Below are 12,231 nucleotides of genomic sequence, written 5' to 3'. Positions count from 1 at the left end.
ATACTTTTAATCAGCCATCTTATTATAGCCTAAAAGCCTACTCAAGTAAAAAAAGCTAAAATGACTAGGAAAAAAATAAAATAGTTACCTAATAATAATTGTCTTTTTTTCAGCCTTTTTGTAGAAGAGTAAAAAGAGAACTTAGTGTCAAGATACTCCGTTTTCCGAGAGAACTCGTTTCGCTATAATTGTTGAAGTAATTTTATTCTGCTTACTCTGGCTTTTATCGGCGCCTTCGCTGACATAATGAAAAGGAAATGACTAAGACTTATAGTTAGCCTTTCTTGAGGGATGGACTGTCCAATGTAAAAATAATACTGAAATTCCAACCATTAATTATTGACCTTAGCGTGTTCGAACAAACTTACTCTTCAACTTTAATATTAGTATAGATATAATTACACTAACAGATTTGATTTTAGTACAGACAATAAGAGAAATGTCTTTGTTAAATGTTAGTTAGTAGAATTGCAACAAAGTAGATTAGTCTATTTGCAAAATTAAGACAACTCTGGAACTAGCTTTGACTCTCAGACAATACAAACTAGTACAAGTGAAACAACAACTAAATGAACAACGGAAATGAACGTTTATTATTGTTATATTTCAAATATATATTATGAATATTACGTAAAGCAAAATATAATTTCCTTTTAAATGGTCATCATTTACTTATTTTCCATTTAAAAAAATTAAATGTGATTTGAACTTAAAGTTAATAAATATGAATCTTAGATGTCTACACTAAATTACAAAGATATATTTTAAATTATCTTATAATTTATACATTCAGAAACTTGTTTCAAAAATAATCCAAACCAAAGTTTATTCGTCAAAAGGCAACGTGTAAACGAGGTGGAATAACGTACCACAATTGTATTGGCGATGCTCAAACAAAAACTGAAAGGATTCGTGCCGTGGTTCCATTCCATTATCGAGTTGGAAGACACGTACATTTCGATTTCAATTTTTATGCCTTTTACGTCGCTGGAGTAATTGGAAATTTAAAATAGTGTGGTTTAACAAACGTGTTCTGTCACGTTTTTCATATTTGGAAATATATTTTGAAAACCAACGAATCTATTTTAGGTTTTGTAGTACACAAATTTATAGTTACTGTGTAAAAATAGTAACAAGTAAAGCCTACCTCATAGCACAGTTCACGATGATAACAACTTTTAAATAAAAACCTAAACTAACAAAAAAGTATATAAAAAAATATTAACCTTTTAAATTAATTAAGAAATAACTAACTTTTATTACTAAGCACTAAACATTAACCTATAAAACTTCCTAAAAAAAGCTTTATCTCACTCTGTACATTGCGTACAATGGTAGACTCTTTTTACACAAAAAATACCTTAATTCACAAAATACATCTATATGTTAATATTGAAAATTCTCATTCATTTCAAGATCCATTATTTTACTTTAAACTTAACGCGAAAACACATACACGGAATATACGAGCCGTCGTATTTACCATGACTACGTGAGATAAAACGGTAGGCGTGTTCCCGTCAGCCGCGTTACATATACTTCGTTAACTGATCGTTAGTATGCGAAAACTCATCTTTTGCTCGCGCGTTCTTCATTTACAATTAGGAGAGAGTTAACTTTTATATATATTTATATTGTTCAGCTTCACGCGAGCCTAGTCTTAAGACATTGCGTGTTGAGTAGTGGGACTCAACTGCGAATGAAAATGTCAAATATTTTATTTCTTCAAGTGAAAATCGAATTCATAACATGTTCTGTTTACACCCGCTCTGAAATATTATGAAGAACAATTAAACTGTAATAAGAAACCATATGAATGTATATAAAATATACAAATGATAAGTATTCATAGTTAATCGTTTCATCAATCAATCTTTATTGTTTAATTTTAATTCACACTTTTTTAGTATAACAGGATAGATCGATGAGAACTTAGTGTTAAGATACTCTAATTTTCAAGTTGTGTGGTGGAACTTAACTCCGTTATGCGACACAGTGAGAAAATCAAAATAAGTTTAATATAAAATCATTCACTTGAGTATGTATCGAACTCAAAACCGTTTCATAGTTAATCGTCTTCCCACAACGCCACGAAGACCGCATCATTTAATTAAAAACAAACAAGTAAGCTTCCATACAAAATAAACATAACTTATGAAAAAACAAGCTCCCCTAAAACAAATTCGACGAACAAACAACTATTAACCTTAATACATTTCAGCTCACTTTTAGTATTTGCTCATACAATTTGCCTAAAAAATAAATTAGGGTGACGCAAAAAAGCGTTCTTAACGTCCTACGGTTTACTTTTGAACAAAATGAGAAGGTAGGCTCTTAGTTTTATTGCTTGGAAATTGTACCCAACTTATGTAATGGTAATTGAGGTATTCACGTTAAGAGATAAGTTTGTTTTTAATGTCGTCGTATAAAGAGTAGTGTTTTAAGCTTACGAGTAGAGCATGTCTCAATATGAGCTTGAAATATACAAGCTGTTATATGGCTGTAACGATTTTGATTAAATCAAAATTTGTTTCTTTTGAAGACTTGTTATAGAAATTAATTTTAATTGCTTAGTTTTTTTTTATAAGAATGTAAATGGCAATATTTATTCATAATACTTGAAAGACGTGCTTTAAAATAACAATCATATCTAGATCAATGCGTTATAACTATTGTTATGCTTCAGAAATTTTAAATTTTTCCCATTATCATTATTAGAATTTATTACTAGTATTTGAGAAGCTTTACGTTATTAGATTATTTTTTCTACTATATATCGGGGCAGACAAAGGGAACCTAGTGTTGAGTTACTCCGTTCTCCATTTTCCACTTTATTTTCAAGACAGTGCATGTTGATTAGCAGAACTCAACGCCGAACTTTGTCTTATTGCTATAGCCAGGAAGTTGAGTTGAGTTGAGCCCTAAACCGCCGCGTCCACAGTCACATGCTACGGTGTTGCGCCATACAAACACCATAGTGAAAAGTTCTTTAAGTAATTTAATTTCAGTAGAGCAAATTCTCATAGAGGATTCCCATATCCGGTCACAATGTAACAATAAAACTTTATCAATAAATAGTAGATTAAATCGAAGCTCGGCGAGGAAGTGCAGCACGAACTTCACCAATTTAATAGCGTTGACAGAGCAATTTGAACAGTGTCTAGTGGAGATTTTATCACGTGTAACTCGCGAACTTACTTTTATTACAGTTTAGTTATATAATTTTATATTTAAAAGCTTTTTCTACTTCTAGTTTTATATATAATAAATTATTTGGTATTGGCACTTATATTGAAATGAAACCTGTAAAGAACGATGTATCTACATAATATAATATCAATAAAAATATATGCTTACATTCGTAACTTTTATCTAAGGAACCTAACAACAAAAACTCACTACCACCCATAAACGCTTGTCGCAAAAGTAAAACAAACTACATATAAGCCTTCTTATCGTATCATATAAATCCTGTCTTTACTATCGTCCCTAATACCGCGCGTCAGCTTTTGCTGCATATTATACATATACATAAAAATTTAAGACAAATGTATATTATTCCATAACCCAAATAACACATAAGTAGATTAATAGTTTATTAGAAAATATATTACTTATATAATCTTTTACATTTTTTTAAGAAATTTCACGCTGTATTCCGCATATGAAGGGGAGGCAAAGGGAACCGGGCAACCTATTGTCACGACACTATTCCCGTTTCTAAATGGGACATCCCACTTCCGTTTCCTTCTCATCAATCAACGAAGTTTGAATCATCAAGGGCAATGCATGTTGAGTAGCGGTACTCAATGCCGCGCTTTCCCCCGTTACCAGAGCGAGGATATTAAAATATTTAATATATTATTCCCCCGAGTGGGAATCGAACCTACAATCGCAGCGTTTACAGTCGCACGCTTGTGTCCCACTACGGTCCTAATTATCATCTTTTTACATTAACAACAAAAACAATTAATTTTGCTATGAGATTTTTTTTTATTTTATTTAGTAATACACTTCACTTCAAACAGTATATATTATTACGAAAATAATTCTTTAAAATGCAACCATCTGTTAGCCGGATAGCCGTCGGGTTAAAAGCAAACAAAAAGGCAAAAGAAACTCGTAACAATACTTTGCAAGCTTATTCATTGTGTATCACCTCTATGTGAGCGAAGTCAAAGCGTATTGGCTTTCGCCTTTCACAGGCAATTTAAATTTAAAATTTTTGAACAAAATTCAAATTTTCCTGTGAAAAACTAACGTACATACATATATTTTACTTTAAATTTAAAGCTTAACACAACAGCAGAACAAAGGTATGTAAATTTTTTAAGATAAATTCTGTTCTAAATGAAGTTTCTCAAAAAATATATTAATATGCTCAAAATAGATAAAGCAGCTGGTCACGTGAGAGTCGAACTCGACCACCGAGGGTTCCGTACCAATTTCAGAATTGAGAAAACTTGTAAAAGTAGCCAAACTTAAGTTTGTGGGCTTGTGCAGTCATTTTATATGAAATGAACTAGGACGAATATCAGTATGAATATCAGTATGACATAATTTTTTTCCACAAAATATCTATCAATTTTCAGTGTTTGCAGTAAGTAGATAAGTTCTCATTTCGTCTCAAATTTGATAACTGTAGGTCCATATTAAGTATCCTATGCATAAATGCTATCTTTTGATTCTGATGACTTAGAAGCTTGATTTTGTGTGTGCCATATTAATTTCTGCTTGATACCTCGACAAACAATAATGTGGTCCTATAAGGTCCTATATCATTTGCGTTTTACTTTTGAGGTACGGAAACCAATATTACTATTAGTCTTCGAATATTTATATGTAAATATTTGAAATCTAGAGCAAATTCTCATAGAGGATTCCCATATCCGGTCACAATGTAACAATAAAACTTTATCAATAAATAGTAGATTAAATCGAAGCTCGGCGAGGAAGTGCAGCACGAACTTCACCAATTTAATAGCGTTGACAGAGCAATTTGAACAGTGTCTAGTGGAGATTTTATCACGTGTAACTCGCGAACTTACTTTTATTACAGTTTAGTTATATAATTTTATATTTAAAAGCTTTTTCTACTTCTAGTTTTATATATAATAAATTATTTGGTATTGGCACTTATATTGAAATGAAACCTGTAAAGAACGATGTATCTACATAATATAATATCAATAAAAATATATGCTTACATTCGTAACTTTTATCTAAGGAACCTAACAACAAAAACTCACTACCACCCATAAACGCTTGTCGCAAAAGTAAAACAAACTACATATAAGCCTTCTTATCGTATCATATAAATCCTGTCTTTACTATCGTCCCTAATACCGCGCGTCAGCTTTTGCTGCATATTATACATATACATAAAAATTTAAGACAAATGTATATTATTCCATAACCCAAATAACACATAAGTAGATTAATAGTTTATTAGAAAATATATTACTTATATAATCTTTTACATTTTTTTAAGAAATTTCACGCTGTATTCCGCATATGAAGGGGAGGCAAAGGGAACCGGGCAACCTATTGTCACGACACTATTCCCGTTTCTAAATGGGACATCCCACTTCCGTTTCCTTCTCATCAATCAACGAAGTTTGAATCATCAAGGGCAATGCATGTTGAGTAGCGGTACTCAATGCCGCGCTTTCCCCCGTTACCAGAGCGAGGATATTAAAATATTTAATATATTATTCCCCCGAGTGGGAATCGAACCTACAATCGCAGCGTTTACAGTCGCACGCTTGTGTCCCACTACGGTCCTAATTATCATCTTTTTACATTAACAACAAAAACAATTAATTTTGCTATGAGATTTTTTTTTATTTTATTTAGTAATACACTTCACTTCAAACAGTATATATTATTACGAAAATAATTCTTTAAAATGCAACCATCTGTTAGCCGGATAGCCGTCGGGTTAAAAGCAAACAAAAAGGCAAAAGAAACTCGTAACAATACTTTGCAAGCTTATTCATTGTGTATCACCTCTATGTGAGCGAAGTCAAAGCGTATTGGCTTTCGCCTTTCACAGGCAATTTAAATTTAAAATTTTTGAACAAAATTCAAATTTTCCTGTGAAAAACTAACGTACATACATATATTTTACTTTAAATTTAAAGCTTAACACAACAGCAGAACAAAGGTATGTAAATTTTTTAAGATAAATTCTGTTCTAAATGAAGTTTCTCAAAAAATATATTAATATGCTCAAAATAGATAAAGCAGCTGGTCACGTGAGAGTCGAACTCGACCACCGAGGGTTCCGTACCAATTTCAGAATTGAGAAAACTTGTAAAAGTAGCCAAACTTAAGTTTGTGGGCTTGTGCAGTCATTTTATATGAAATGAACTAGGACGAATATCAGTATGAATATCAGTATGACATAATTTTTTTCCACAAAATATCTATCAATTTTCAGTGTTTGCAGTAAGTAGATAAGTTCTCATTTCGTCTCAAATTTGATAACTGTAGGTCCATATTAAGTATCCTATGCATAAATGCTATCTTTTGATTCTGATGACTTAGAAGCTTGATTTTGTGTGTGCCATATTAATTTCTGCTTGATACCTCGACAAACAATAATGTGGTCCTATAAGGTCCTATATCATTTGCGTTTTACTTTTGAGGTACGGAAACCAATATTACTATTAGTCTTCGAATATTTATATGTAAATATTCCCTAAGCTACTCGTAGCTAACTTTAGTCGTCGTATTTCGTAGCCAGACAGTATCAACGTAGTTGACACTAGTCCACGAGAACGTCAATTTCAAGACTTGAAATCCAATTTGCTGTGAAAATTATTATTATGTGGCCGTCGTTGCCCTGTGGGACAAAGGTGTGAATAAACGCACCCGAACCCTCAGGTTTGATTCCCACTCGGAGGAATGAAACATTTACTATTTTCCTTTTAAATATTTATTATTTTCTACTAAAAAAAAGCTTCAGCTGTGAAATTACGTCGCATAATAAATACGTATCAGTAACAAGAACCAACTTACTAATTAAATCCTAAATTAATATAAGGAAAATATTCCAAACAAGCTCATTATAATACCTTTTACATAAAATAATAGCTAATATATTTCATATAAAATCCCAATTTGGGTATTAAATTATAATTTTTGGGTGATAATTATTCTGGTAGGGACGTGTAATTTTCTAATTTTACGCAACACTTGTTTTCCGCTGAATCAATTTCAGCCTTTTGATACCGCGTGGATTGCTAATTTTATATGTGAATTTAATTTACATACATTACAATTTACAGGTAATAATGTTTTAGCAAATAAAAATTATATAAAAGTTTTATTGTAGACTTGTCGTTTTATTAAAAACAAGCTGTTTTCTTGCGTAATAAAATATAATTATTTCTTTTCATTAGAATAAATAAAATAGTTGAATTCTGTACAATATCTTGAAGATTGCCCAATTTTAAAGCAGCATTACAATATTTTTTTCGTTCTTGTTATATGTGAGTGTTAATAAGAGATTGATGAGTGTTTAAACTGTCATCCCGCTCTTGAGATACTTTACAAAATACTTTAATAAAGGAGTTCCATATCACTAGGCTTTATTTCTCTCTAGTAGCCCCGAATAATAAGATATATGTGAGGGTAAAAATAAATGAAATCAAATTTTAGTTTCTATTTAAAATATTCTACAAACAAAATTCAACAGTAACCCTTCACGGCGATCCTTTTCACGGAATATTTTAAATACAAAGTATCTGGGATAATAAAACAAAGTTGATAACGTATAATTTGTTCGCAATTTTGAATTCGAAGGGAAAATAAATTTAGGATTCAGGAGTTCTGTGAACTTTTGTTGGGGTCGGTTTATTAAAGTTAGTTAATTCAGGTGTAATTAAAGATAGATTTCATAGTTGGTAGTTATATGTTATGACACCTGTTTAATTAGAACTGCTTGCAAAACAAAACATTAAAATTTTCATATAAATTTCAATTATTAATAACTATCGTTATCGTAACATACTCGTTTGTTTTAAAATTATATTCAAATTTATAATGAATTATACGAAAATGTTAGCTTTACTTATTAATAAATAATTAATTAAAAAAAGGTAGGTTAGCAACGCAATGTTATATTCATTGCGTAGCTTAAAATTATCTTCTATGCTATCATAATAATTGTATAATCGATGGTTATAAATTTGATTTCTGATCAAGGAAATGCTTTTATTTAAAATATTCTTCTGTCTTTTAGTCTTGGTAGACCAAATAAGGGTTTAAGATTTACCATCTAGCATTTAGATTTGAAATAGATAAACTAGTTTAAAAAAAAATACATCAAAACATTTATATGTCACCAAGTTCTGTATAAAATATCGCAACAGCCAAACCCAAAAGCTCCTCGTACAACCATCGACAGCAGATTGGCTTAACTTGGGTGATATGGAGATACCTCGTCGTCGTAAGCCGATTTCACATCGATTCAAATATCACTTATGATTATCCTTCTCTATCTTTCGTATATTAGTGACAAGTATATAAATTTATGGAAAGTATTTGAATTTAATATTATTTCTATGAATTTAATATTTATTATTGTTTTCAAACTGTACTTGCGAAAAAAATATTTTAATAAATAAGTAACATAACGCCATCGAGGTGGAGATGATTTCGATGCAGGCAATGGCTTAAAATTCAAGTACAATTCTTTGTAATTTATGTTCAAACTTTTAATTAATTTTTACTACAACGGACGGTTGTCCCTTCTTTCTATCTTTTACTTGAAGTAAATGAAGATAAACGACCAACTATCACGATCAACTGGATTTTACATGTTTTTATACAAAATTCGCTTCTGTTAGAAGAAGATACCTACTATCTTTTCCTCCTCCTTAGTTTTTGTGTTATATAATAGAATTATAAAAGAAGTGAGCGATGGCGAAATATATTTTTTCCCTCCACTGGTATTTGAACCAACCACCACTTTACCAAACATTTTTCTAAGCTATAAATGAATAGTAGCAAAAATTTCCTCACTTGATGGAGTCTAAGTCCTAGACAAAGTACAGTACTTTAGAATATAAAATTGTTGCACATTTGTTACTCTTTAGAAACAACTTCATCATATAACTTAAATAAAACTAAAACATTTACCATGAGTAATATTTTAGTTTTTATATCTACGGGTTTGTCGCCAAAAGAACATCCGTATTTTACGTATCAATCTTACACTTTAAATCTTTCACGCAATCTTTTTTCACATCTACTTACATTTTTTTATTGTAAATTCATCATTTTCGTTCAATTCGTTGTTTGAAACCTCAACTTTTTTCAAACTTCAGATATTCGTATTATTTTACTTCAAATTCGTATTTTAACATTTAAAATTCATCCTTGTTACAAAAATTAAAAATTCCATTTGAAATTAATATATTTACTGTAAATTTATAAAAACTACTATACTAAAAATACTTGTAACATTTTTTTTTTTCTAAATAAAAGACTGACCTAAGCCAAAGAGAACTTAGTATCAAAACTTATCACGATCCTCCTGAATTTAAGTAATTGTAATTAAAACTCAATGTGACGCTTAGTCTTGGCAGAACAAGAAAATGAAAATAATAAAAATATAATAATAATTCCCAAGTGGGAATCGAACCCACAAATATCATCTTTTTAAACCAGACACTGTCCCACTGTACCACCTAGCCTTAATCACAAATATTTCTCTGTTATTTAACTTGAACAATATATTTCATGAAGAATATGAAAACGATATTACACCGAAGGTTCACAAAAGGTCAACATCCAATAAAAAGTGTAATTTTCAAATTTACTATTCATACCTAGGGGTACTTCGAACCAATTTTCCTTATTCTGTGAACCCACGCAATCTGAGGTGACGGACGAAAGGTTCTTACTTACTTATTGATATTCATAGAGGCCATCATGACGCAGTGGAAGAGACTTTCCTCCAACTGTAGGCCGGATAGTTGTGAGTTCGATCTTCAGTATAGGCAATAAATTATTTTATATTTCTAAAAAAATTTTATTTTTTAAAATTTTACATACAGTCATAATGAGTTCTGTTAGAAAACTGATTAAACTATTGAAGTAATAAAATATAAATTAGAGTTAAAATCTAAATTAGAAACTGAGAAGAACTTAAATAACACGTCTCAATTGCATTTTACGCTCATCTCATACACTAAAGTTAGATAACGAAACTCTACATCCTTTTATAAAGTTCTACTATTTAACTTCAAAGAAAATAATTGTATAAAACGGTTGTGGGTTCGATCCCCACTCGAGGAAGTGAAATATTTATGTACGTTTAAATTTCCATTTCTTCGCTCTGGTGTTCAGTTCTGCCACACGCGATGTCTCCAGAATTTGGCAGAAAGTCAGAAACGGAGTGACTTAACACTAGGTTCCCTCTGCCTACCCTGCTGTGTGCGGGATAAAGCGTGAAGCTGATCTTAACCAACTCACGATATATCATCAATGTAATAAAAAAATGTAACGAATATTTGTTTCTTACAGCACTGTAACCAAGAAATCAATATTAAACTAAAGTACTTGTTATAATTTTATATTAAAATCAAAATATTAGTTCAATTTAAGAAGTCAAGAATATGTAAAATATTAAGGTGTAAATGAAATAAAACAAAATTTTCACCCCATACAAACAAAAATTTCATCAGACAAACTAGTAACTATAGCAGTACCTACATATTACCAACTAAAAGCTTTTCAAATATAGAGCTCGTTGCAACAGTTGCAATGGATATTGGTTTTAAAACTTTTAAGCTGACTTCATTACACGTTGCTTCAAGCCACACCACCCTGTAGGTAGCGGTAGGATGAAAACCTTTATTGAAGGAAATCAAATTTGAAATATTGACTTGAATTTGGCCGTATCGAATCGTAATATTTTTATTATTTTTCTATCAGCAAGGTATATCTCGCATACAACGGGGTAGGCAGATAAGAACTAATTTTCAGTAACTTCGCATGGAATAAATTATTCTTGTGACGACTAAATAGAATTAATTTTGTAAAATTTGAATCTACAATCATCACGTTATACAACCATTCTCAAACATCGCCATGAGGGCGCAAATTGTGTATTAGCTATAATGCTTTACATTCGTTTGGAACGACGCTTTCCACACCTGTCGATACTTTTATTCGTTAACTGCCGTACGTATTTCAGTAATGGAATTTTTTGCTATCAAAAAATACGAACTCTTTTGGTATATTGACTGCTGTATCAAGTTTAAACCTTTAGGTTCGGAAATATAAAAAAAATTAAAAACTCTAACAAACGGAAACTATAATATTTCATAAATATAAATAATCCACTGAGAAAAAGATATAAAATGCACCCATATAGAAGAAAGTGAAGACTAAAAACACTTACTACCTACACTTTTACAAAGCACCTGGTCTTTAATCGGTGCTCGTTTCCTCTTCACAGGTCTATTTAATTATAACGACTAAAGGAAAACCTTTCAATTTCATTAAAGTGAATGAAAACCAGCATAGCCTTAATAGGAACAGCTTGCAATCTTGGTTGAATAAACAAGATGACTAATTAACAGTTTTAATTAGCGCAGAGTGGCGATAGTCTCTTAACGATTGTGGTTAGTATTGCGAACAGTATGGAAAATAAGCTGTACTTTACTTTAGTCGTCGTCGTTTTGTATGGTAATTATGAGAGGTGGTAGTGGGTTCTTGTGTGTTTGTGGGCGTTGTGGTACAGCGGTATGGCGTCTGACTGTATACACGACAGTTGTTGATTCGATTCCCATTCGGGGGAATGAATTATTATTTTCATTTCTTCGCTCTGGTAACAAGACAATGCGCGTCGTTGAGTTCAGTCACACGCAATATCTAGAAAGTGCGGCGGAAAGGGGGGAGTTGTCTTGACATTTGGTTCCTTCTCTAGATGCAATGTAAAGCTGAAAATAACATTTTTGAATTTTAATTCGGCATCTTATACATATTTCGACTTGAGCGAAAGGTAATGAACTGAGTTATCGTCCACTTACCCCCCAAAAATACAAAAAATGCGTGAAATAAAAAAATGAAGTAAAAACAACAAGGAATGGAAAGATTTGTTGCTTAACAAAATATTTTATCAATGCACTTTATATTTTACTTTTATTTGTTTAACACTTGACTGCTTGTAGTTGTGAACTAAAATTTCACTCGACTGAATTTCGTTATAAAACA

Source organism: Heliconius melpomene, chromosome 13 (assembly GCF_056956725.1).
Source record: "Heliconius melpomene rosina isolate 202511_hmr_F chromosome 13, ASM5695672v1, whole genome shotgun sequence".
Taxonomy (NCBI): Eukaryota; Metazoa; Arthropoda; class Insecta; order Lepidoptera; family Nymphalidae; genus Heliconius; species Heliconius melpomene.
The sequence above is the reverse complement of the archived record's forward strand: the minus strand, read 5'-3'. Positions refer to the sequence as shown.